The 27,140-nt window shown below is 46.3% G+C and overlaps 1 protein-coding gene across 16 annotated transcripts in view; it reads right to left on the bottom strand.

Annotated features, from left to right (window-relative positions):
• The window catches only part of RBFOX2 (RNA binding fox-1 homolog 2), a 932,501-nt gene that overhangs the window by 184,526 nt on the left and 720,835 nt on the right, over positions 1–27,140 (bottom strand). The window lies entirely within an intron of this gene.

The raw sequence follows: 27,140 nt of genomic DNA on the forward strand, positions 1-27,140 counted from the left end.
TCTTTAATCATAGACTTTTAGTGCTGAGCCAAATTAAGCTTCTCGGGCAAAGTTGAGGCATTGGGCGAAATTTCTTGTCTCTCTACGCCTGAAGGAGTAGAGAGAATGAAAATTGTTTTAAGAAAGCTTGAAAAGTAGTCGAAGATTTGGCAGCTGGGATTCAATGCCAAGAAGAGCAGAGTCATGCAACTGGGATGCGGCAATCCAAAAGAGCATTATGTGAATGGTGGTGAAAGATTAATGTGCACGGACTGGGAGAGGGACCTAGGTGTGATAGTGTCTGATTATCTGAAGGCGACAAAGTAATAGCTAAAATCAGAAGAATGCTGGGCTGCATAAAGAGAGGAATAACCAGTAAGAAAAAAAAAGAGGTGATAATGCCCTTGTACAGGTCCTTGGTGAGGTTCACCTGGAGTATTGCGTTCAATACTGGTGCCTGTATCTCAAAAAGGATAAAGACAGGATAGAGACAGTCCAAAGAAAAGCAACCAAAATGGTGAGGGGTCAGCATTGGAAGGCTTATGAGGAGAGGCTGAAGGATCTGAGTATGTATACTCTAGAAGAGAGGAGGTGCAGGGGAGATATGAGACAAACCTTCAGATACCTGAAAGGTTTTAATGATGCACAATCGTCAAACCTTTTCCGTTGGAAAGAAATCAATAAAACTAGGGGTCATGAAATGAAACTTCAGGGAGGATGACTCAGAACCAATGTCAGGAAATATTTCTTCACGGAGAGAGTGGTGAATGCCTGGAATGCCCTTTTGGAAGGGGTGGTGAAAACGAAAGCAGTGAAGGAATTCAAAGGGGCATGGGATAAACAATGTGGATCCCTAAAGGCTAGAGGTTGAAAATAAAGAAAAGCACAGCAAGACTATATCCTTCCGTAAACCTTGTACCACCGAGGACATCACACTAGCCTGTGACAAGATAACCAACAATCTGAACTTATCAACTGCTCCATCATACATGGCAGCATCCCAGACCCACTCAAACTTGCTGTAGTAAGACCCCTCCTAAAAAAACCCAACCTCGACCCCTCGGACCCAGCTAATTACAGGCCGATTTCCAACCTGCCTTTTATCTCTAAAATTATGGAAAGGGTGGTTAACAAACAACTCTCCGATTTCCTAGAAGACTTCAACATCCTCCACCCTGCACAATTCGGCTTTCGTAAAGCCCGTAACACAGAAACCCTTTTACTATCCATGACAGATACCATTCTCAAAGGCCTGGACCACGGAAACTCCTACTTGCTCGCCCTCCTAGACATCTTGGCAGCTTTCGACACCGTTAATCACCAAATCCTACTGACTCGCCTGGCAGAAATAGGCATTGCTGGCAACGCCCTCTCCTGGTTTTCCTCCTATCTTAACCAGAGAGAATACATAGTAAAAATTGACAGAAACCAATCCTCACACATCCCAATCACACAAGGTGTCCCCCAAGGTTCCTCTCTATCATCCACCTTGTTTAACATTTACCTCCTACCACTTTGCCAATTACTCTCCAACCTGGGACTGAAATTTTTCTTATACGCAGACGATGTGCAGATTCTCATACCGATCCAAAAATCCATTCACGAATCCATGCTCTTCTGGGAATCTTGCCTCTCCTCCATAACATCCATGTTAGCCAACCTCCACTTAGCTCTGAACGCAGCTAAAACGGAACTATTCATCGTCTCCAACCACCCTGATGGCACCCACCTTACACTACAGAACACAACCAATATACCACACCAATTACGAGCAGTAAAAGACCTGGGTGTCATCATAGACCATCAACTAAATTTCAAACCATACATCAACTCCCCCCTCAAAGGTGGTTTCTACAAACTAAATGTCCTCAGAAAACTCAAACCCTTACTACACGCTCAAGACTTCCGCACTGTAGTTCAGACCACTATGCTTGCAAAACTGGACTACTGCAACTCCCTGCTACTCGGCCTCCCAGCTTCCACCATCAGGCCACTCCAGATCCTCCAAAACTCCATGGCCAGAGTCATAACAAATACCTACAAAACTGAACATATCACCCCTATTTTAAAGGAACTGCATTGGCTACCTACCGCCTTCCGATCTCAATACAAAGCCTTGACCATCCTTCACTGCTCACTACACAAATTCAACTACACCTGGCTCGATGAAATGCCTCGCTTCCGCACATCGAACCGCCCCATAAGAAGTGCCCATGCAGGCACCCTACACACCCCTTCCCTCAAGTCTGCGCATCTGTCCCTCACCAGAGAAAGGGCTATCTCCATAGCTGGTACCTCCCTCTGGAACTCGCTCCCTGCCCCCCTCCATATAGAGCCGTCTCTCACCAAATTCAAAAAAGGAATCAAAACTTGGCTCTTCAAGCAAGCCTACCCCGCTACAAACATAACGTAGACCTTAGCCTAAACATTTCTCACTATTGACCTTCCCTAGCCAGCCTCCCCCCGCACCCTCCACCTCTAGCGCCTCCCAACCTCTTCCTTTCCCCTGATTCTTTGGTACGCTACTTTCCCCTTCCCTGAATCTTGTTTGGAACTCCCCCGACCCATGAATCCTTAGCTAAGATAACTTTGTTTTGACTGTATAAAGTTCCCTTTTCCCTTTCATCCCTGCCCTTTTGCTCGAATATCTGTTTTATAATGCCTCCTTTATATTTATTTCGCTTTTTGTTATACCTTTCTTTGTTTTGCTATGACCATGATTCGTTTTTTTGTTCTTTGTATTTACTTTTTCAGTTCAATGAAAGCCGGCATGATGTGCCTTATGAATGTCGGCATAGAAAAGCCTTTAAATAAATAAATAAATAAATAAATAAATGGGGGTAACTTGCTGGTGTAGCATTAACAAATAAGCCTTGATACTGTTAATAAAACTCCATCATTGCTCTCTGCTTCAGATGGCAGTGGGAAAAAGGGAATTGGATTCAGACAGCAACCAATGAGGGCCCCAACTTTTATTTTATTTATACATTTTTTCTATACCGTTACACAGAAACAAGTTTCTATCTCCACGGTTTACAAAGTTAAAAGACTTGAGAAAAATCAAACATTGAATAGGAATAAAAATATACAATAAAATTATCCAATATAAAATAATAAAAAGATTAAAAAATTAGAAAGAATTTTTCGTTATCACAACTAAAAAGATAAAAGTAAAGCATAAGATTTATGTGGATCTTAGCTAATGTCATTGATCTCAGCTAGTATCTTGAGTTTCATTCCCAAATGCCTGTTGAAAAAAAACCATGTTTTTAGGTCTTTTTTAAATCTCTTCAGGTTTGGGGAACAAATAAACATGGGGGTAACCTACTCATGCTGTGCTTATTACCCTTAATTACTAAGTCTGATACTTTTGATGCAACTCCAACATTGCTCTCTGCTTCCATGGCAACGTTTAAGGGCAACTGGATTCAAACAGCATCCAAGGGCCCTGACTTTTACTGGCTGGGAAACTGATAAGCATGGGGATAACCTGCACAGTGCAGCAGATACTGGCAAAAGCTTGCTGGGCAAACTGGGTGGATCATTTGGGCCTTTTCTGCCATCATTTCTATGTATGCTTTTTAAAATGCTCTGCTGCTTGCTCTAGAAGGCAATGTGTCTTCTGCCACAGTTCTTGGAATTCCTGTCCCATCACGTTAGCTGCTGGGCAAGTATCAGAAATAGAAACAGGTCAAGTTTATGGGGATAGCTCCCGAACACTATGTGGAAGAGTGATTACCCTGTTGAGCTAGTCACATAGTTATTATGGCCCATGGAAGGAGAGAGGCCCGAATATCCTGCCATTGGTTCATGCAGGCTCGTAGAAAGGCCCTAAGACTCTGATTTACTCGTTCAGTTGGAAACTGAGATGAAATCCAACATAATTGCAAACTTCCTGCATAAGCCTTTCTAGAAGCAAGCTGTGACCTGAACTCCCCGGTCAGAGAGGATGTGAAGGGAGAGCCTATGCAGATGGAAGATATGTTGGACAAACTTTAGTCAGTTCAAGTGTAGATGGGAGGCCCAGAAGGGGCATGAAATGAGTCATCTTAGAAAATCTATCCACTGCCACCCATATGATGGTGTTGCCACCAGAGAGGGGAAGATAGTGTCCAAGTCAGTGATCAAGTGGGAACAGGGTTCTTGAGGGTTGGCAGCGATTGCAACAACCTCCAAGGTTGTGCTCGAACATTCTTATTCATGGCACACATGGGGCAAGACTCCACATAACGCTTCACGTCAGTCTTCATCAGGGGCCACTAATTGTGTTGGATGATTAATTCCAAGGTTTGGGTGATACCTGGGTGCCCTGCCAAGCGGGAGTCATGAGCCCACAGAAGAACCTTTGTTTAGGTGCTAAAGGAAAATCACTTTCCATGTGAGATATCGAAGTTGTACTGATATAGGAACATCCCCGATACCTTTATGGAAGGCTGCTACCGCACTGACATGCATTCTGATGGAAGAAGTCTTTAGACCTGACTCTGCTAAATGCCAGAGATAGTCCAAAAACTTTGTGATTGGACAGGAAAAGGGGTCAAGGGACTGAGAAGAGCACCATGACGTTAACCTTTTCCATTTGTAAGAGTAAGCTTTTCTCGTGGAAGGCTTCCATGAAGCAATCAAGACACGGGAAACTGGTTCAGAAAGGTTAAGTGGCTGAAGGATTAACCTTTCAACATCCATGCCATCAGGGACAAGGCTTGAAGAATGGGATGGCGGAGGCACCCATCATTTTGAGTGATCAGAAGCGGGTCCTTTCCCAAGGGAATGTGCCTGCGAATGGAGAGATCCTGCAGTATTGGAAACCACACTTGGCATGGCCAGTGAGGTGCTATCAGGATCATGGTTCCCTTATCCTGACGAAACTTCACAAGAGTCTTCGAGAGAAGAGGAAGTGGAGGGAATGCATAGAGCAGACCGGTTGTCCACGAGAGGGAGAATGCGTCTCTGGGCTGAGAGTGCTTGCTGCGAATGAGAGAGCAGAAGTTCTCTACTTTGCGGTTTTGAGGAGACGCAAAGTGGTCTACCTGAGGATATCCCCATTGTTGGAAGATGGAGTTCGCTACTGAGGGGTTGAGAGACCACTCGTGCGGTTGAAAGATGTGACTCAGCTTGTCTGCCAACACATTGTCCACTCCCGGCAAGTAGGTGGACCTGAGGTACATTGAATGGGAGAGAGCTTCCGCCCACATCTGTGCAGCTTCCTGACACAGAAGGAAGGAGCCCGTGCCTCCCTGTTTGTTGATGTACCACATGGCCACCTGGTTGTCCGTCTGGATCAGGATAACTTGATTTGAGAGGCGATCCTGAAATGCACTGAGAGCATATCTTATTGCTCGAAGCTCTAGGAAATTTATTTGGTGTTTGGCTTCCTCTGGAGACCAAGATCCTTGTGTCTGCAGATTGGCCACATGGGCTCCCCAGCCGAGGTTGGAAGCATCGGTGGTGAGAGTTATTTGAGGGTCTGGAGCCTGAAAGGGCAAGCCTCGGAGGAGATTGTTCTGAGTTTTTCCACCAGGCAAGAGACTGACGGAGTGAGTCGGTTACGTGGACAATGGTCGACAGGGGCTGAATGCTTTGAGTCCATTGAGATCGTAGGTCCACTGCATGACTCTCATGGCCAAACGGGCCATTGGTGTGACCTGAACTGAGGACGCCATGTATCCCAGGAGGATAAGAAAATGGCGTGCAGTCGCGGAGCACTGAGACTGCAGCTGGTGTGCAAAAGACACGAAAGTGAGAGCTCGTTGTCAAGGTAGAAAAGCCTTTGCCTGCAAGGTGTCCAAGTCTGCCCCTATGAACGATAAGGTTTGAGATGGGACTAAGTAGGATTTGTCATAGTTGACGAGAAATCCTAATGAAATTAGAGTGTGTAAGGTTAGATTGAGGGACGACAGAGCAACTTGCTGAGTGGGAGCCCTGATTAACCAGTCATCTAGTTAGGGGTAGACGAGAACAGCTTGGGTCCTGAGGAAGGCTGCAACTACTACGAGACATTTTGTGAAGACTCATGGCGCAGATACTAGGCCGAATGGAAGCACTCGGTATTGATAGTGCTTGGGGCCTACTAGAAACCTCAGGTATTTGTGATGAGATGGAGTTATCGCAATATGAGTGTATGCGCCCTGGACGTCCAGAGAGTAGAGCCAGTCTCCTCTTTATAGAAGAGGAAGAAGCAAGCCTAAGGTTACCATCTTGAACTTCTCTCGCTGGAGGTACTTGTTGAGGGCCTGTAGGTCCAGGATAGGACGATCGCCTCCTGATGTTTTGGGGATTAGAAAGTACCGGGAATAGAACCCTAGGCCGTGCTGAGAGTAGGGTACGGGTTCTATTGCCTTGGACTGGAGAAGGAGGGAAACCTCTTGATCCAGACGGATAGAGTGATCGGATGTTCTCCACATCGGTAGAGGTGGAGAGTCTGGTGGCACGGAGAGAAAGTTCAGATGGTAACCCTGAGCGATTATCGCCAGTACCCATTGGTCTGAGGTGATTGAGTGCCATATGTTGTGGAAGTGGCACAATCAACCTCCCACTGGTATGTGAGGCAGTGGAATCTGGCTGCTGCTCTCTAGGTGGAAGTCAAAAACCTGAAGCAGGCCCTGGTTGAGGAGCTGCTTGTGGCTTTTGTTTACGTGGTTGATGAGACTGTGCTTTTTGAAAAGGTCTTGTGGCACAGGATCTGGTTGGTGGCGGTAGGACTTCTTCAGGCGGAAGAATGACTTTTTAGAGTCCTTTCTGAAGGGCTGTTTAGAAGAATAGTCAGCAGGCATCAGAGAGAGCTGTCTTAGGGTCTCATGATGGTCCTTAAGTTCCACCACCGTTCGCTGAATCTGCTCACCAAACAGACTGTCCCCCACACAGGGAAGGTCGGATAGCCTGTTTTGTACTTCACGGCGAAGGTCGGAAGACTTGAGCCAGGCCCATCTTCTTGTCGAAATAGTGGCTGCAGATACCCTAGTGGCAGTGTCAAAGATAACATAAGATGATCTGATCTCATGCTTGCCTATTTCAAAACCCTTGTTGACTAGGGTTTGAAGCTGATCTTGGAATTGTTGAGGCAGGGTATCTGTCAAATCTTGCATCTACTTAAAAATGACCCTATTATATTGGGTCATATAGAGCTGATAGGCAGCAATCCGGGAGATGAGCATTGAGCCTTGGAATACCCGGCGGCCAATGGCATCTAAAGATTTCTGATCCTTGCCCGGGGGAAAAGAGGTATGAGGCTTTGATCTCTTTGCTCTTTTTTGTGCAGATTCAACTACAAATTGGTGATCCAATTGAGTTTTCTGAAAGCCTGGAGCTGACTGCACCAAATAGGTAGTGTCAGCCTTTCTGTGCACTGGAGCCAGGATGTTCCCAGTTCTTCTTGAGGAGATCCAGAAGAACCAGGTGGATAGGGATGGAGGTTATTTCCTTGGGAACATCCAGGAATTGGAGCAACTCCATCATCTGATGTCTGTCATCTTATTCAGTCTGTAATTGGAAGGGAACCAATTCAGACATTTCCTTCACAAAATTTATAAAGGAGAGGTCCTCTGGAGGAGAACGCTTCCTACTTTCAGTGGGTGAAGGTGGTGAAGGTAAATCATCGATGTCTGGCGAGGAATCATCAGTCCAGTTATCATAAGGATCAGCACCTGTCCCTCTAGGAACTAGAGGGGGACAGGGTGTTGGGATACCTGAAGGTCCTGATCTAGGCTCCAAAGGAATCGGAGGAATTAGCAGAGGCACCGATGAAGGCATCGAAGGTACCGGCGCAGGCATCGATGGATTGCTCGGTGGCGCTGGACGGATCGGTGGCGAGGGATGTATCTGCATCGATGGCTGAGGCAGGACTCCGGATGGAGGGATGCGGAATGGTGTTTCTCCTCCCGATGACAGAGTAAGTGGAGAGGGCACTGGAGCCATCGGTGATCCGGGGTCCATCAGTGGAAAAGCGGCAATGAGCGCTTCCATTCTGGATAGCAGCGGTGCCAACGCTGCTGGAATCGGGTCGGTGCTCGGTTCCACAATCGGTACCGGTGTCGGAGGAACCTGGAGTCGTTGCATCGCCTTGTCGATGGCCTCCTGAACCATCCGATCCAGTTCTTCTCGGAGACCTGGAGCAAGCAGCTCCGGCTCCGAAAGAGAAGAAGGAGGCAGAGGCAAAGCGGAGGGACTACCGTTAAAGGCGGAATAGTGGCTCCCGATCCCCTGTCGGGTGAGGGTTACCTTGGTGACCCGGTTGCTGAAAAGGTCGGTGCCTTTTCTGGACGGGGTTTTTTCGACGGCGGCTCGGACGATGGCGAGGTCGATGACTTCGCTCCCTCGATGGTCCGAGACTTACGATGTCGATGGCAATGTTTCTCTCTGCGATCCCCTCGTTCCTGAGGGGGAGTAGAAGGTGTCGAAGGCCGAGATATCGTCGATGCCGGATGGTCACCGGCCGGTGGTCGATACTAGTGCGAAGTTGACGGTGCCGGTTCAGACGACGTCGATGCAATGGACGGAGTTGGGGTTTGAGCATGGAAGAGAAGTTCCATCTTCTCCATTCTGGCCTTGCAACCTTTTGGTGTCATTAAGGCACATTTGGTGCATGTTAGGACATTGTGCTCTCGTCCAAGACACATTACACAGACTTTATGAGGGTCTGTGATAGACATGGTGCGATTACAGTCCGGGCACTGACGGAACCCCGACGCCATGGAAAAATTGAGCCGCGGTACGGTTGACGGCCAGTTGGCTGCAAGGGCCAAACTCGACGGTAATCGACAGAAAACAGGTAAAAACTTACCGGAGTACCGTGGCTTGAAAAAAGTTAAAGGAGGGACCCCTGTGGGGCAAATAAACTTTTAGTAATTCCGTGAGGAAAATTCCTGTCAGGAATCTCTGCAGAGCTCCTTTACCGCGAGGCTACTGCTGCGCAGAAAAAAGAAGACTGAAGGGGGACCCCTGCTGGCTGCAGGGTTAGTGCCATGCTGGGCATGTCCAGTAAGGGCCAGTCAAAGTTCTGGAAACTTTGACAAAAGTGTTCCGTGATTGGGCTCCATGCTGTGATGTCACCCATATGTGAGGACTACCATCCTGCTTGTCCTATGAGAACTCCTGATATCTGATATTGTTACTGCAATGACTAGTCTAGGAAGAGTGGGAGGGTCTATTAAAATAGGGGAAAAAATATCTAGGGGATTGTATGGTACCAGGATCCCAACTAAAGTTCCTTAAAAGTTTTGAAAGGCTAGTGGGCACAAAAGTTTTCTTTTGTGCAACCTTTTGTAAGTTGAGTTCAAATTTGTGCTCTGTGAGCCACTATAATACAAATATCTGAGATTTTTTGTTAACTATGTTTTGCTGAGTGTGCAGGGTTCATAACCTGAGTGCACACATGCACACAATTTAGAGGGAACAGTGATCCCAACAGAGATGGAAGGACGAGAAAGGAGGAACTAATGGGAAAAACACTGCATACAAACTGCTTCTCTCCCTGAAAAAAAACAAAACAAAAACATGTTTCCGAGTAGACTAACAAGGTGTAAAAAGGATAAGAAATTGGTTGATGTTCATCAGAAGACAAAGGTAAATGGAGTTCACGTCACGAACAGGAGGTTACCAGTGTAGTGATCCATGTTCAGTCCTAGATCTACTTCAACTCAACATTTCCATAAGGCAGTAGAGGAGGACCGCAAGGCTCATCTGTATACTGTTCCCAGCATCCACTGGGAGAGGACTCCAGAGATCATGGCAAGCGATCCAGGATTTGAACTGCATAGCCCCAGCTTCCAGACGCATCCTTTGCAGTAGAGGAGAACTGGAAGCACACGCCTAAGGGTGCAGGAAACTCGAACCTCTCAATCCATTGAGAGAAGATCAACTTGCTGGTGGTTGAAAAGGACTGGTAAGTATAGATTTCAGAATTCTTAGGACAAAGTTTGGAGAGAGGTGAAATAGCAGGGTATAGTCTTTAGAGTTTGTATGTCTTGAGATAATAAGCAAGCCAGGGGGAGTTAATTCTACTGTCTGTCTTTCCCACCCATCCACCCCTAGCTCATCCCTTGACTTATAGGCAAGAGACACTTTCTCCTTAAAAATCAATCAGGCTCTTCTCTAAATCATACTATTGCCACCAGCCCTTATTGAGAGTTTAATCATCCCCTTGTAGGTCACTACCAGATTAATTACTGAATACACCTATAAATTTAAAGGACTCTAATTGTACACATTCCAACTCCCATAGCAACCTAAACTTAACAAGGAATTCAACAAAATTAAGATGAAGGCAGCAATCCAGCAGCAACAAGGGGATTTCCAGTCTTTTGTATCGAGTGTCACATGTATGATTTTTTACCTGCTGGCGAGAGGTTGTATGTGTGCACCCGATGCAAAGAGCTCCTGGCTCTCAGAGAACGTGTCTGATCTCTGGAGGCAAGAGTGGCAGACAGAGCTGGAGGAGCTGAGGCAGACAGAGAGAGATGAGACCTTCCAGGGACATAGTTAGCCAAGTCCCAAATCCAGTCTGGCAGCCCCAGTGCTGCCTTGGATCAGAAAGGTCTCCTGGTTGGAAAGCATTACCCTGGTGTAGCAGGAAGTGATCCTGTAGCAAGGACCTGCTCTCCAGGTGATGTATTGTCCTCTCGCACCGAGAACGAGTCTCCCAGGGCTCCTGCCCAGGAGGGAAGGGTTAGGTCGGTTGTCATAGTTGGTGATTCGATTATTAGAAATGTAGATAGCAGGGTGGCTGCTGGACACGAGGACCGCCTGGTAACTAGTCTGCCTAGTGTGAAGATGGCGAACCTCACACATCACCTAGATAGGATTTTAGACAGTGCTGGGAGGAGCTAGCTGTCATGGTACATGTGGGCACCAACAACATAGGAAAATGTGGGAGACAGATTCTGGAAGCCAAATTAAGATTTTAGGTACAAAGCTGAAAACCAGAACCTCCAGGGTGGCATTCTCTGAAAAGCTCCCTGTTCCACGTGCAGGTCCCCAGAGGCAGGCTGAGCTCCGGAGTCTCAACATATGGATGAGACAATGGTGCAGGGAAGAGGGATTCAATTTTGTAAGGAACTTGACAACCTACTGGGGAAGGGGGAGACTTTGCTGAAAGGACAGACTAAACCTTAACCAGAGTGGAACCAGGCTGCTGGCGCTAACTTTTAAAAAGGAGATAGAGCAGCTTTTAAACTAGAACAAGGGGGAAAGACAACTGTCACTCAGCAGTGCATGGTTCAGAGAAGGATATATTCGCAATAATTGCGATGAAGGTACAGAGAAGGGCTACCAAAATGATAAGGGGAATGGAACAGCTCCCCTATGAGGAAAGACTAAAGAGGTTAGGACTTTTTAGCTTGGAGAAGAGACTGCTGAGGGGGGATATGATAGAGGTGTTTAAAATCATGAGAGGTCTAGAATGGGTAGATGTGAATCTGTTATTTACTCTTTCGGATAATAGAAAGACTAGGGGGCACTCCATGAAGTTAGCATGTAGCACATTTAAAACTAATCGGAGAAAGTTCTTTTTCACTCAACGCACAATTAAACTCTGGAATTTGTTGCCAGAGGATGTGGTTAGTGCAGTTAGTATAGCTGGTTTAAAAAAGAATTGGATAAGTTCTTGGTGGAGAAGTCCATTACCTGCTATTAATTAAGTTGACTTAGAAAATAGCCACTGCTATTACTAGCAACGGTAACATGGAATGGACATGGTTTTTGGGTACTTGCCAGGTTCTTATGGCCTGGATTGGCCACTGTTGGAAACAGGATGCTGGGCTTGATGGACCATTGGTCTGACCCAGTATGGCATCATATTATTATTATTATATCTTCGAAGGATACTAATGAAACAGGAGAGTTAGAGCAACCCAACAGAGAGGTTCCAATAAAAGCAAAAGTAGTCCATGTGCCTATAAGTAAAGAATCACCTGAGTTAAAGGATTCCAAATTATCCCTATCAATTGAAAAGCAGGTTAATACAAACAAAAAACACACTTTGAAATGTCTGGGTGCCAATGCCAGAAGTCTAAGAAGTAAGATGGGAGAGTTAAGAGTATGTCGCAGTGAATGATGAGATAGGCATAACTGGCATCTCAGAGGCCTGGTGGAAAGAGGCTAACCAATGGGACAATGCTATAGCAGGGTAAAAATTATATTGCAATGATAGGAGGATCAACTTGGTGGGGGTGTGGGACTATGTCCGGGAGGGCAGAGTGTCCAACAGAATAAAAATCATATATGAGACAAAATGCTCAGTAGAATCCATATGGATAGAAATCCCATGTGTGTTGGGTAAGAGTATAGTGACAGGAATTATCATCCACCTTGCAGAATGATGAGTTGGACAATGAAATGCTAAGAGAAATCAGGGAAGCTAACCAATTTGGCAGTGCAGTAATAACGTGAGATTTCAGTGCAGTAATAACGTGAGATTTCAATTACCCCAATATTGACTGGGTAAATGTAACATCAGGACATGCTAGAGACAAAGTTCTGGATGGAATAAACGACTGCTTCATGGAGCAATTGGCTCAGGAAAAAAAGAGAGAGGAAGATATTTTAGATCTAATTCTTAGTGAAACGCAGTATTTGTTGCAAGGAGGATTGGTGGTAGGGCCACTTGGCAAGAGTGATCATAGCATGATCAAATTTAAAGTAATGACTACAAAGGGGACAATATGTAAATCTACAGCACTAACACTAAATTTTCAAAAGGGAAACCATAAAATGAGGAAAACAGAAAAAAAATGAAAGGTGCAGCTGCAAAGGTTAAAAGTGTACAACAGGAATGAACATTGTTTAAAAATACCATCTTAGAAGCGCAGTCCAGATGTATTCCATGCATTAAGAAAGGTGGAAGGAAGGCAAAACAATTACCGGCAAATAAAACATCCTTCAAAAAGCATTAAGCTTTGTAAAACATTGATAAGACAGGCTAAAAGAGAATTTGAAATGAAGTTGGGCAGTAGAGGCAAAAACTCATACAAACTTTTTAAATATATCTGAAGCAGGAAACCTGCAATGAATCAGTTGGACCATTAGATGACCGAGGAGTTAAAGGGGCTCTTAGGGAAGATAAGGCCATTGCAGAAAGACCAAATGAATTCTTCGCTTCTGTGTTTACTAATGAGGATATTGGGGAGATACCGGTTCCAGAGATAGTTTTCAAGGCTGATGAGTCAGATAAACTGAACTAAATCACCGTAAACCTGGAAGATACGTATAATAGGCCAGACTGACAAACTTAATAGTAGCAAATCACCTGGACTGGATGGTATTGCACCCCAGGGCTCTGAATGAACTCAAACATGAAATTTCACATCTATTAGTTAAAATCTGTAACCTATTATTCCAATTATCTGTTGTACCTGAAGACTCAGAGGGTGGCCAAAGTAACTCCAATATTTAAAAAGGGCTTCAGGGGGGATCTGGGAAACTATAGACCGGTGGGCCTGACTTCAGTGCTGGGAAAAATAGTAGAAACTATTCTAAAGATCAAAATCACAGAGCATATAGAAAGACATGGTTTAATGGAACACAATCAGCATGGATTTATCCAAGCAAGTCTTGCCTAACAAATCTGCTTCATTTTTTTTTTGAAGGGATTAATAAACATGTGGATAAAGGTGAACCAGTAGATGTAGGTTATTTGGATTTTCAGAAGGCATTTGTCAAGTTTCCTCGTGAGAGGCTTCTAAGAAAATTAAAAAGTCAAGGGATAGGAGGTGATGATGTCCTTTCATGGATTACAAACTGGCTAAAAGACAGGAAACGGAGAGTAAGATTAAATGGACAATTTTCTCAGTGGAAGGGAGTGGGCAGTGGAGTGCCTCAGGGATCTGTATTGGGACCCATACTTTTCAATATATTTATAAATGATCTGGAAAGGAATACGATGAGTGAGGTAATCAAATATGCAGATGATACAAAATTATTCAGAGTAGTTAAATCACAAGCGGATTGTGATAAATTGCAGGAAGACCTTGTGAGACTGGAAAACTGGGCAACCAAATGGCAGATGAAATTTAATGTGGATAAGTGCAAGGTGATGCATATTGGGAAAAATGACCCATGCTATAGTTACACAATGTTAGGTTCCATATTAGGAGCTACCACCCAGGAAAGAGTTAAGTTGGTCTTGAAACTGCTCTGGAACGGAGTCTGAAAAGTCTTGAATCCTTTTGAAAAGGTTTCTATTATACTGCGTCATATATAGCTGGTAGGCAGCTATATGAGAAATAAGCATGGAGCCATGGAACACTCGACATCCCAAGGCATCCAGAAACCTTTGCTCGTTCCCTGGAGGTGTCGAAGAATGAGGTCTGGGTCGCCTTGCTTTTTTCTGGGCAGACTCAACTACCACAGAATGGTGAGAAAGCTGGGTTTTCTGAAACCCAGGAGCTGTTTGCACCAAGTAGGTAGCATCCATCTTCCTGTTTACCGGTGGTATGGAACCTGGATGTTCCCAGTTACGCTGGAGAAGTTCAAGAAGGACTTCGTGAACTGGTATAGCAAATGTTGCTTACCTGTAACAGGTGTTCTCACAGGACAGCAGGATGTTAGTCCTCACATATGGGTGACATCATCAGGATGGAGCCCAATCACGGAAAACTTCTATCAAACTTTCTAGAACTTTGACTGGCCCCTACTGGGCATGCCCAGCATGGCACAAACCCTGCAGCTAGCAGGGGTCCCCCTTCAGTCTTATTTGATAGCTACAGGCAGTGCCGAAAAATAAAACAACAAAACCTTACGAACCCAACACCGCTGGGTGGCGGGTGGGTTTCGTGAGGACTAACATCCTGCTGTCCTGTGAGAACACCTGTTACAGGTAAGCAACATTTGCTTTCTCACAGGACAAGCAGGATGGTAGTCCTCAAATATGGGTGAGTACCGAGCTGAGGATGTCCGAACATGCACCAAATGTACCCATCGGCGAGCAACAGGCACAACTGGGGTGGAAGTTGGTAGAGGGCATCCTGAACACCACTGGGCAGGCGAAAGGGTGTAGGTACGTCACGTTGGAAATAAGTTATGCAGGACAGACTGGCCGAAGATGGAATCTTGTCTTCCGGCTTTGTCCAAGCAATAGTGAGCTGCGAAAGTATGGAGAGAACTCCAGGTGGCAGCCCTGCAAATGTCAGGAAGCGGCACTGATCGTACGTGTGCTACTGAATTCGCCATGGCCCTCACAGAGTGTGCTTTAACACGGTCTTGAAAAGGAATGCCTGCTTGCTGATAGCAAAAAGATATGCAGTCTGCCAACCAGGAGGAGAGAGTCTGCTTACCCACAGGTTGCCCTAATTTGTTGGGATGGAAAGAGACGAACATCTGAGTGCTCTTCCTGTGGGCAGCTGTACGGTCTAGGTAGAACGCTAGAGCCCGTTTACAGTCAAGGGTATGCAGAGCCTGTTCCCCTGGATTGGAATGGGGCCTGGGAAAGAAGGTAGGTAGTATGATGGATTGATTAATGTGAAACTCCGAAACTACCTTAGGTAAAAACTTAGGGTGAGTGCGGAGTACCGCCCAGTCCTGCAGGAGTTTAGTGTAAGGCGGATAGGTAACTAGGGCCTGTAACTCGCTAACCCTGTGAGCTGAAGTGATAGCCAAAAGGAAAATCACTTTCCATGTGAGATATTTTAGGTCACAGGAGTGAAGAGGCTCGAATGGTGGTTTCATGAGCCGACCGAGAACCAGATTAAGGTCCCAAGAAGGGGCCGAGGACGTAAAGGTGGCTTGATATGGAGCAAGCCCTTCAAAAAGTGTGTTACGAGGGGTTGTACTGATATAGGAACATCCCCGACACCTTTATGGAAGGCGGCTACCTCACTGACATGCATTCTGATGGAAGAGGTCTTTAGACCTGATTCTGACAAATGCCAGAGATAGTCCAAAAACCTTGGGATTGGACAGGAAAAGGGATCAAGTGACTGCGAGGTGCACCATGATGTGTACTTTTTCCATTTATAGGAATAAGATTTTCTTGTGGAAGGCTTCCGTGAAGCAATCAGGACACGAGAAACAGAATCTGAAAGGTTAAATGGTTGAAGGATTAACCTTTCAACATCCATGCCGTCAGGGACAAGGCCTGAAGATTGGGATGGCGTAGGCATCCGTTGTTTTGAGTGATCAGATGCGGGTCCGTTCCCAAGGGAATGTGCCTGCGGATGGAGAGATCCTGGAGTATGGGAAACCACACTTGGCGTGGCCAGTGAGGTGCTATCACGATCATGGTTCCCTTGTCCTAACGAAGCTTCACGAGAGTCTTCGAGAGAAGAGGAAGTGGAGGGAATGCCTAGAGCAGACCGGTTGCCCACGAGAGGGAGAATGCATCTCTGGGCGAAGAGCCCTTGCTCCGAATGAGGGAGCAGAAATTGTCGACTTTGTGGTTCTGAGGGGAAGCAAAGAGGTCTGTCTGGGGGTATCCTCATTGTTGGAAGATTGAGGTCGCTACCGAGGGGTTGAGAGACCACTCGTGTGGTTGGAAGACGCGACTCAGTTTGTCCGCCAACACATTGTCCACTCCCGGCAAGTAGGTGGCCCTGAGGTACATCGAATGGGAGAGCGCTTCCGCCCAAATCTGCGCAGCTTCCTGACACAGAAGGAAGGAGCCTGTGCCTCCCTGCTTGTTGATGTACCACATGGCCACCTGGTTGTCCGTCTGAATCAGGTTGACGTGATTTGATAGGTGTTCCTGAAAAGCCCTGAGAGCATATCGCATTGCTCAAAGTTCTAGGAAGTTTATTTGATGTTTGGCTTCCCCTGAAGACCAAGATCCTTGTGTCTGTAGATTGTCCATGTGGGCTCCCCACCCGAGGTTGGAAGCGGTGGTGAGAATGAGTTGAGGATCTGGCACTTGAAAGGGCAGTCCCTGGAGGAGATTGTTCTGATCTTTCCACCAGGCGAGAGACAGACAGAGTGAGTCGGTGATGTGGACAATGGTCGAGAGAGGCTGAACAGCTTGAATCCATTGTGACCTCAGAGTCCAATGCACGAGTCTCATGGCCAAGCGGGCCATTGGTGTGACATGGACTGAGGACGCCATGTGTCCCAGAAGGATGAGGAATTGGCGATCCGTTGCTGTATGTTGAGACTGCAACTGGTGAGCGAGAGACACAAGTGTTAGCGCTCGTTGTTGAGGTAGAAAGGCTTTTGCCTGCAAGGTGTCCAAGTCTGCCCCAATGAACGACAAGGTTTGAGATGGGATTAAATAGGATTTTCCATAATTGACGAGAAATCCTAGTGAAATTAGAGTGTGTAAGGTGAAATCGAGGGACGACAGAGCGGCTTGCTAGGTTGGAGCCCTGATTAACCAGTCGTCCAGATAGGGGTAGACGTGAACACCTTGCTTCCTGAGGAAAGCTGCGACAAACACGAGGCATTTGGTAAAGACTCGTGGTGCAGACGCTAGGCCGAACGGAAGCACTCGGTATTGATAAGGCTTGGGGCCTACTAAAAACCTGAGGTATTTGCAATGAGTAGGAGTTATCGCAATGTGTGTGTATGTGTTCTGGAGGTCCAGAGAGCAGAGCCAGTCTCCTCTTTGTAGAAGAGGTAGAAGCGACCCCAAGGTTACCATCTTGAACTTTTCCCACTGGAGGTACTTGTTGAGAGCACGTAGGTCCAGAATTGGACTAACTCCCCCGGATTTTTTGGGGATCAGAAAGTACCGGGAATAGAACCCTAGCCTTGCTGCGAGAGTGGGACCGTTCTATTGCTTTTAGCTGGAGAAGGAGGGAAACCTCCTGATCCAGAAGGATAGAGTGGTCAGATGTCTCCCATGTCTGCAGAGGTGGTGAGTCCTGTGACAGAGCAAGAAAGTTCAGGTGGTAACCCTGAGCAATGATTGCTAGCACTCATTGGTCGGTTGTGATTGATTGCTACATGTTGTGAAAGTGGCATAATCGACCTCCTACTGGTGTGCTTGGCAGAGGAAAAAGGCTGCTGCTCTCCAAGTGGAAGTCATAAACCTGAAGCAGGCCCCGGCTGGGGAGCTGCTTGTTATTTTTATTTTCGGGCTTGGCGAGGCTGAGGCTTTTGATAAGGTCTCGTAGTTCGGGACCTTGCTGGTGGAGGATAGGCCTTCCTCGGACGGTAGAACGACTTCTTAGAGTCCTTCCTGTCTTAAGAAGAAGTCGGAAGGTATTGATGAAAGCTGTTTAAGGGTCTCATGATGGTCCTTTAATTCAGCCACCATTCGCTGGATCTGTTCACCGAACAGATTGTCTCCTACACATGGTAGGTCAGAGAGCCTGTCTTGTACTTCTGGGTGAAGGTTGGAAGACTTGAGCCAGGCCCAGCGTCTTGCCGAAATGGCAGTTGCAGACACTCTAGTGGAGGTGTCGAAGATATCGTAAGCTTTTCTTATCTCATGTTTTCCTGCCTCAAACCCCTTGTTGACAAGGATTTGAAGATGTTCTTGGAATTGGTCAGGCAGGGTTTCAGAGAAATCCTGTATTTGCTTGAAAATGACCCTGTTGTATTGGGTCATGTACAGCTGGTAAGAAGCAATTCTGGAGATGAGCATGGCCCCTTGGAACACTCGTCGACCAATATTGTCTAGGAACTTCTGTTCCTTAACAAGTGGGGTAGATGAGTGAGGCTTCGACCTTTTTGCCTTCTTTTGAGCCGATTCTACCACAACTGAGTGGTGGTCGAGCTGAGATTTTTGAAAGCCAGGGGCTGAATGCACTAAATAGGTAGTGTCAGCCTGTGTACTGAAGCAATGGATCCAGGGTTCTCCCAGTTCTTTTTGAGGAGGTCAAGAAGAACTTGATGAATGGGAATCGAAGTGATCACTTTGGGGGCATCCAGGAACTGGAGCAACTCCATCATCTGGTGCCTATCATCCTGTTCCGTCTGAAGTTGAAAAGGGACCAACTCAGACATTTCCTTCAAAAAATTAATGAAAGAAAGGTCCTCTGGAGGAGAATGCTTTCTACTTTCAGTAGGAGAAGGAGGTGAAGGTAAGTCATCGGTGTCTGTGGAAGTATCATCACCCCAGGTGTCATAAGGATCAGCAGACTGACCTGTAGGACGAGAAGGGGGTTGGATACCTGAAGGCCCCGGTCGAGGCTCCGAGAAAATCGGAGGAATCACCGGGGGCACCGAAGATGGCGCAGAAGGCATCGGTGCCGGCATTGATGGCGTCGATGGATGTATCGGCACCGATGGATGAATCGGTGGCGAGGGACGAATTGGCATCGATGGCTGAGTCAGAACTCCCGATGGAGGAATGCGGAATGGTGTTTCTCCTCCCGATGAAGTTGTCAACGGGGAAGGCACCAGAGCCATCGGAGTCCCAGGAACCACCGGTGGAAGGGCGGTCATGAGCGCCTCCGTCCGGGATAGCAGCGGTGCCATCGCTCCTGCAATCGGGTCGGTGACCGGTTCCACCCTCAGTGCGAGAGGAACCTGGAGCCGTTGCATCGCCTTGTCGATGGCCTCCTGAACCAGCCAGTCCAGCTCTTCTCGGAGACCTGGAGCAAGCAGCCCTGTCTCCGGAACAGAAGAGGGAGGCAGAGGCACAGTCGGAGGGACCACCTTTACAGGCGGAATCGCAACTCCCAAACCCCGATCGGGTGAGGGTGGCCTCGGTGACCCGGTTGCAGGAATGGTTGGTGCCTTTCCTGGATGGGACTTCTTCGACGGTGGCTCAGACGGTGGCGAGGTTGATGATTTCGCTCCCTTGACGGTCCGAGTCCTACGATGTCGATGGCGATGTTTCTCCCTGCGATACCCTCGATCCTGAGGGGGAGTAGCGGGCGTCGATGGCGGACGGTCACCGGATGGTGGACGATGCTGGCACGATGTCGACAGTGCCGGTTCCGATGACGTCGATGCGATGGATGGTGTCGGGGTCTGAGCACGAAAGAGGAGTTCCATCTTCTCCATTCTGGCTTTGCGACCTTTTGGTATCATGAGGGCACATTTGGTACAAGTCAGGACATCATGCTCACGGCCTAAACACATTACACAGACTCCATGAGGGTCTGTGATAGACATGGTGCGAGTACAGTCCGGGCACCGACGGAACCCTGATGCCATGGCCACAGAAGAAAAATCGAGCCGCGGTATGGCGGCGGCCAGTAGGCCACGAGGGCCAAACTCGACAGTAATCGACAGAGGACTGTCAAAAAACTTACTGGAGTACCGCGGCCTGAGAAAAGTTAGAGGAGGGATCCCTGTGGGGCAATTTAAGTTTAATTAATTCCGTGAGGAAAATTCCTGTCAGGAATCTCTTCAGAGCTCCTAAACCGCGAAGCTACTGCTGCGCGGAAAAAAGAAGACTGAAGGGGGACCCCTGCTGGCTGCAGGGTTAGTGCCATGCTGGGCATGCCCAGTAGGGGCCAGTCAAAGTTCTAGAAACTTTGATAGAAGTTTTCCGTGATTGGGCTCCATCCTGATGATGTCACCCATATGTGAGGACTACCATCCTGCTTACCTGTGAGAAAGACATGATCTCCTTGGGGGGTGTCTACGAACTGGAGTACCTCCAGCATTTTGTGCCTGGAGTCTTCCTTTGTTTGAAGCTTGAAAGGAATGGCTTCTGACATCTCCTTAATAAAGGTTATGAAAGATAGATCCTGCGGAGGGGAATGTCTTCTCTCTTCAGGAGGAGATGGCTCCGAAGGAATGTCATCAGAATCCTGGGACTGAGAGGAATCATCCTTCCAGGGCTGGTATGGCTGGTCATCAGCTCCGGTGGGACCTCCCGATGGTAGAAAGAGGCCCATCCTCGTAGGATCCGGCCATGGCACCGGAGGCATCAAGGGTATCAATGGGGGCATCGATAAAGGTTGACGCATGGAAGAGCCCCGATCAACGTGTCCAATCTGTCCAGTAATGGTGCCAGCACCGTAGGTATTGGCTCAGTGACTGGATCCGGAGGCGGTGCTGGAGTCTATGGAGGTTGAAGACCTTGGAATGCTTGAGCTAAGGCCGCTTGAACCATCCGGTTCAATTCCTCACGGAAGGCTGGTGCCTGCAACACCAGTTCCGGAGTAGGAGGCAGCACAGATGTCGCCAGAGGGTCCACCGGTGAAAGTGGAGTCTCGGCTCCCGGCACCGAAGGTGGAGAACGCCTCTGTGATCCAGGTACAGAGGAGGTTGGAGGCTCCTCTGGAAGGGATTTCTTCCTTGGTGGCTCTGTCGATGCAGAGGGCTTGCCTGGATTGGCGGACTGAGCTTTCCGACGACAATGCCGGTGCTTCTCCCGCGCCGAGGCAGACGACTTTGGAGCGGCTGCGGGTGGACGAGAAATGCAGGTCTCTGCCTGTTGACGAGAGGTGGACGGTGTTGGCTCCGATGACGTCGAGGTCTTCGACGGAGTAGGCTGCTTAGCCTGGAAAAGAAACTCCATCTTTTCTAACCGGGCCTTGCAGCCCTTTGGCGTCATTTGGGCACATTTGATACATGTTAAAATGTCATGGTCGGCCCCCAAACATAAGACACAAACCTTATGTGGGTCCATGATAGACATTGTCCTTGGACAATCGGGGCACAGACGAAAACCTGACGCCATGGCCTGAGAAAAAATTGTAGCCGCGATGCGGTCAGTGGCCTGAACGCCTTGTCGGGAAGAACCATCGGTAACCGACCATGAAGTGAGGTAAAGCCTTACCTAGTCGTCCGCGGGTATGGATTTGATAGAGGGACCCTGGATAGGGTGAAATTTGTCAAAATTTGTAAAGAAAATTCTGTGATGAAATTCCTGCAGGAATATGAAGACAGCTCCTCAAACCGCGTGGCTACTGCTGCGTGGAAAAAGAGAGACTGAAGGGGGACCCCTGCTGGATTCAGGTTTGGTGGCATGCTGGGCATGCTCAGTGTGCCAAGTCAAAGTTCTAGAAACTTTGACAAAAGTGTTCCTTGAAGTTTATTTGATGTTTGGCTTCCCCTGAAGACCATCCTGATGATGTCACCCATATGTGAGGACTACCATCCTGCTTGTCCTGTGAGAAAGTAAGCATGAGTGATGGGGTCAAGATAGGGAGGCAATGAGATTTAGGATGAGGGGAATAGCTGGGGATAGAGAACTGGGGGTTCAAGCCTAGGAAAGGGGTAAAAAGCTGTGGAGAGAGAAAGCTGAAGGGGATGGGTAGGAGAAAAGCTGTGGGGATCGAGCTGCTTGGGGTGACAGCATTGAGGGGGGTCAATGGAGAGGGTAAGGCTGAGAGCTAGGGCGGGGAGAGCTGGGTTGGTCTAGCCTTGTGAGAGAAATAAAACAAGTAAATTGGGAGGGACAGAGAAAGAAAGAATGGGATGGGAGAAAGCATTTATACTATTATAGTACTCCTGGGGGAATTCTGCACAAAACATTTTAAACATTTTGCATTTTGTAATAGTAATTTAAAATGCAATACAGAAAAGTGTCACTCAGAAACAGCAATTCAACTGTGTTATTTTTAAAAATAAAATGTATAGAATTTTTTTTTTTTTTTTACATAAATTTCTCCTAGAAGGATAAAGTGCACCAAATAGAAGAAGGACCTGTGAGTATCATATCTGATGATCTCCAGGTTGCCAAACACTGAGACAAAATAGCAGGGAGAGCCAAAGAAATGCTAGGGTACATAGGGAGAGATATAAACAGAAAAAGGAGATGATACTATCTTTACTAATCAACAGTGAGACCTCATCTTGAGTGGTGTTTTCAACTGTGGAGGCCAAAAGGATAATGGGAGAAGAGGCAGTCCAAAGAAAGGCTACCGTTTGCACCATAAGGTCTATGAGGTAATATTAAGGATCTAGATGTGTGTACCATAGAGTAGAGAAAGAAAAATATGAAAGAAACTGCAAAAACATTTTCAAGTATAACTAATGTACCAAAGGCAAGGTTTTTCACTACAGAAGTTTTATAACAAAGATGGGCAAACTGTAGCTTGCAATTCATATAATCTGGTCTGAGGCAGCAAGAGTATTCTACTCCCAGGTGAAAGTGACTTCAATGAGCCGGATGTCAGACCTAGAGGTTGGTACCCTTCCCTGCTCAGGTGGAGGAGGCAAAAATAAAATCTGAATTAAAAAATACATAGAATGAAGCATAGAGGAGTTTTATCTTGGGGGGGGGGGGGGGGGAAGGAAGGTAAAACCAGAGATCAAGAGGTGTCTGTGGTACAGCAAAAGAAAGGGAAAATGGGCAGTCCGGAGAATTGATGGACCAGAGGCAACATGGATTCACCAGGGGAAGATCCTGTCAGACAAATCTGATTAACTTTTTTGACTGGGTAACCAAGGAACTGGATCGAGGAAGAGCGCTTGATATCATATACTTGGATTTCAGCAAAGCTTTTGATACGGTTCCGCACAGGAGACTGGTGAATAAAACGAGAAGCTTAGGAGTGAGGGCCGAGGTGGTGACCTGGATTGCAAATTGGCTGACGGACAGAAGACAATGTGTGATGGTAAATGGAACCTTCTCTGAAGAGAGAGCGGTTTTAAGTGGTGTACCGCAAGGATCGGTGTTGGGACCGGTCCTGTTCAATATCTTTGTGAGCGACATTGCGGACGGGATAGAAGGTAAGGTTTGTCTTTTTGCGGATGACACAAAGATCAGCAACAGAGTGGACACGCCGGAAGGAGTGGAGAGAATGAGACGGGATCTAAGGAAACTGGAAGAGTGGTCGAAGATATGGCAGCTCAGATTCAATGCCAAGAAGTGCAAAGTCATGCATATGGGGAGTGGAAATCTGAATGAACTGTATTCAATGGGGGGGGAAAAGCTGATGTGCACGGAGCAGGAGAGGGACCTTGGGGTGATAGTGTCTAATGATATGAAGTCTGCGAAACAATGCGACAAGGCGATAGCAAAAGCCAGACGAATGCTGGGCTGCATAGAGAGAGGAATATCGAGTAAGAAAAGGGAAGTGATTATTCCCTTGTACAGGTCCTTGGTGAGGCCTCACCTGGAGTACTGTGTTCAGTTCTGGAGACCGTATCTACAAAAAGACAAAGACAAGATGGAAGCGGTACAGAGAAGGGCGACCAACAAGGTGGAGGATCTTCATCGCATGACGTACGAGGAGAGATTGAAGAATCTAAATATGTACACCCTGGAGGAAAGGAGGAGCAGAGGTGATATGATACAGACTTTCAGATACTTGAAAGGTTTTAATGATCCAAAGACAACGACAAACCTGTTCCATAGGAAAAAAATCAGCAGAACCAGGGGTCACGATTTGAAGCTCCAGGGAGGAAGATTCAGAACCAATGTCAGGAAGTATTTCTTCACGGAGAGGGTGGTGGACGCCTGGAATGCCCTTCCGGAGGATGTGGTGAAGACCAGAACTGTGAAGGACTTCAAAGGGGCGTGGGATAAACACTGTGGATCCATAAAGTCAAAAGCCCGCCAATGAAGAGTGGGTGACTCGCCAGAATGACGGCTACTGCCTGGAGACAATACCCTTATTCAATAAACATACACATGCTTACTGTGACTCCAACATCGCTCTAAGCTTCAACAGCAAGAGGAAATGTGGAAAAATGGATTTACACTCACAAAGAGGGGAGTAGCTGGCTTGTTACGGCGGTTACTACCCCAAACCAAATAAGCCTGATGCTTCACCTTCAATGCATATACAGCATAGTTCTCTGCTTCAACGGCAGGGGAGAAGAAAAAAGGGTTCGCACTCACAAAGTGGGGAGTAGCTGGCTTGTTACGGCGGTTACTACCCCAAACCAATTGTGTCCGATACTTCACTTTCGATGCATATCCAGCATGGCTCTCTGCTTCAACAGCATGGGAGAAGACTGATACATCACGCATTTCCAGCATAGCTCCCTGCTTCAACAGCAGGGGAGAAGAAAAACAACCAATAAGGACTGTATAACATAGTCTGGGTAAAACAAATAAGCATGGGTGTAGCTTGCTTATTGCGGCGGTTACTACCCCTACTACCCCTAACTAATCAAGCTAGATATTTCAATGGTGGGGGTGGAAGGGAAATAGAACCAAGAGCTAAGAGAAACAGATAAGTATGAGAGAAAAAAATGTGTGAAGCTTGCTGGGCAGACTGGATGGGCCGTTTGGTCTTCTTCTGCCGTCATTTCTATGTTTCTATGTTTCTATGTATGCATATTCTATTTTAGCTTACGGGTATCATTAATTATAAGAATAATTTGCACACTTTTTTTTTTTTTTTTGAGTCATCACAAACTTTCCATTAGCCAGATCCACAGAGGAGAATGCTGCAGAGGTGCAAGGGCCGTGACTTGCCTCAATATGCTAACCTATGCTATTTTTCACTACCAGTCCATGGTAGTGACAAGATGAAAACAGAGTTTGTTTTGATTAAATGCTGCTTTAAAGGGATAAAAGTATTCTCGAGTCCTTTTGCTTTTCATTACTTGCAGCTTGTGCTTATTCGAAATTAAAAGCAGTACTCCATGACAAGACATTCTTTTAAGCCAGCACGAACCATTCTCTTACATGCGCGTACAGCACTGCTACACACTAAATATATTTGAAGTCAAACCTAAAGTAAAAACCTATAATATATTTTTGTCCTCCACTTCCTCTTCCGCTCCTTTGCCAGCTGAGGTCTGTAGGTAAACTGCCCATGTCTCTCTGCACCTGAAACTGGTCTCAGCAGGCAGAGGAGAAGAAAAGAACACATATTATTAAAATATAAGTATATATATTTAAAGTGTATAGTGACTAACACTGGCAAGAGAACAGTTTATATTGCTGCAAAAAAAAAAAAAAAAAAAAAAAATCAGCCAATATGGACTGCTGTAGTTAAGTTAGAGAGCAGAACAAAAAAGAAAGAGGAAGGAAGGGAGAAAAAATGGCCCCATTACATGCCCCCGACAGGCTTCCCCCTCCCACTTTCTTATGCCCAGTTACAGAGTTCCCAATCCCATCCACGCATGCCCCTGCAAATGTTACTTCAGACGTGGTTATTGGTCCCTGTTTTATTACCATTCTCATGCTGGAGTAAACTGGCTCAGGCCAATGCAGAAATAAGCACACAGGCAAAGGAGTGGGGATGAAGGGAAGGGAAAGGTAGGGAGAAGCCACAGCATTACAAAGCCAAAAGCACAAGGGAAAGAGACAGTTAATTGGTTGGTGGAAGGGAGGCAAGCATAGAAAAAGCCTTGGGAACCAAGCACGAGAAAACAAGTCCAAACTGAAGCATACTTCCAGGTGCCACGGGGTGTCCGACAGTTGGCTCAGAGCTGTTTGGTTTGTATAATATATACTTGGCCCTCCCCACCCACAATTTGAAGGAGTTTTTTTTTTTTTAAGAAAATTTTTTTTGTAGTTTAAGAACCTATTTTGATAGCATTTTTAAATATTTTCCTTCTGGGAACTGAAATTAATTTAGCCTTAATTATTAGTTCTGTAATTAAGGGCATGCAACAAAGATGGTCGCTTTCTATCTACTCCTCCCCACCCAGAGGTAGCTCTTCAGTTATTTGCACTGCAGCCTGATCATGACTGGCTAGTGGCTCAAGTTTCTGTGATAGATATCAGTAAGAGTAAACTATTACACTTAAGGACTGAGGTGGTGGTTCTTTTTTAAACAAAGACAGTTCCTATAAGATGAATAAAAATAAACAAATCTCTTCTAAAAAAAAGAAAAGAAATGCATGTAATTTTGTGATGTTAGCTATCAGTGTATTCTTAAAAACATAATTCTGGTTATGTGCTGCTAACTCTACAGTGGGTTATTTATGATACAGTTATGCCTTTAAATAACTAAATCATTTAGATAATTTCACTATTGTTTCCAAAATTTGAAAATGTTTATTTTTTTGTGCACTATGGAATACCTTGTTTATATTTTCTGAATCTTTTTGCTGGAGGATCTGACAGAGTGGGCCCATGATAAAGTGTCCTATACTGTATAAACTCAAGGGTCTTCTTTGAGTATCAGTGTAGTGCAGCAGTTACAGTGCAAGACAGCTGGGAAGATCACAATTCCTGGGTTACTGTACTGTTGTCATTTCAATTAAAAAGTTAGGACAAATCCCTGACTACTAGGCGATGGGAGAAGAGTAAGAACCAGAAGAATATGCCTTAGTGCTTATGAAGTCACCTAGTCTTTCCCCCAAATAAAAGAATTAAAGCATGCTTGCACATACTAATAGTTAAGAGCATGCTTTGCACAGGCTGGAAATTAAGCACATGCTTTGCGCAGGCTAGTAATTATGGCAAAACACAGTACAATTAAGACATC

This window comes from Rhinatrema bivittatum, chromosome 2, assembly GCF_901001135.1.
Source record: "Rhinatrema bivittatum chromosome 2, aRhiBiv1.1, whole genome shotgun sequence".
Classification (NCBI taxonomy): Eukaryota; Metazoa; Chordata; class Amphibia; order Gymnophiona; family Rhinatrematidae; genus Rhinatrema; species Rhinatrema bivittatum.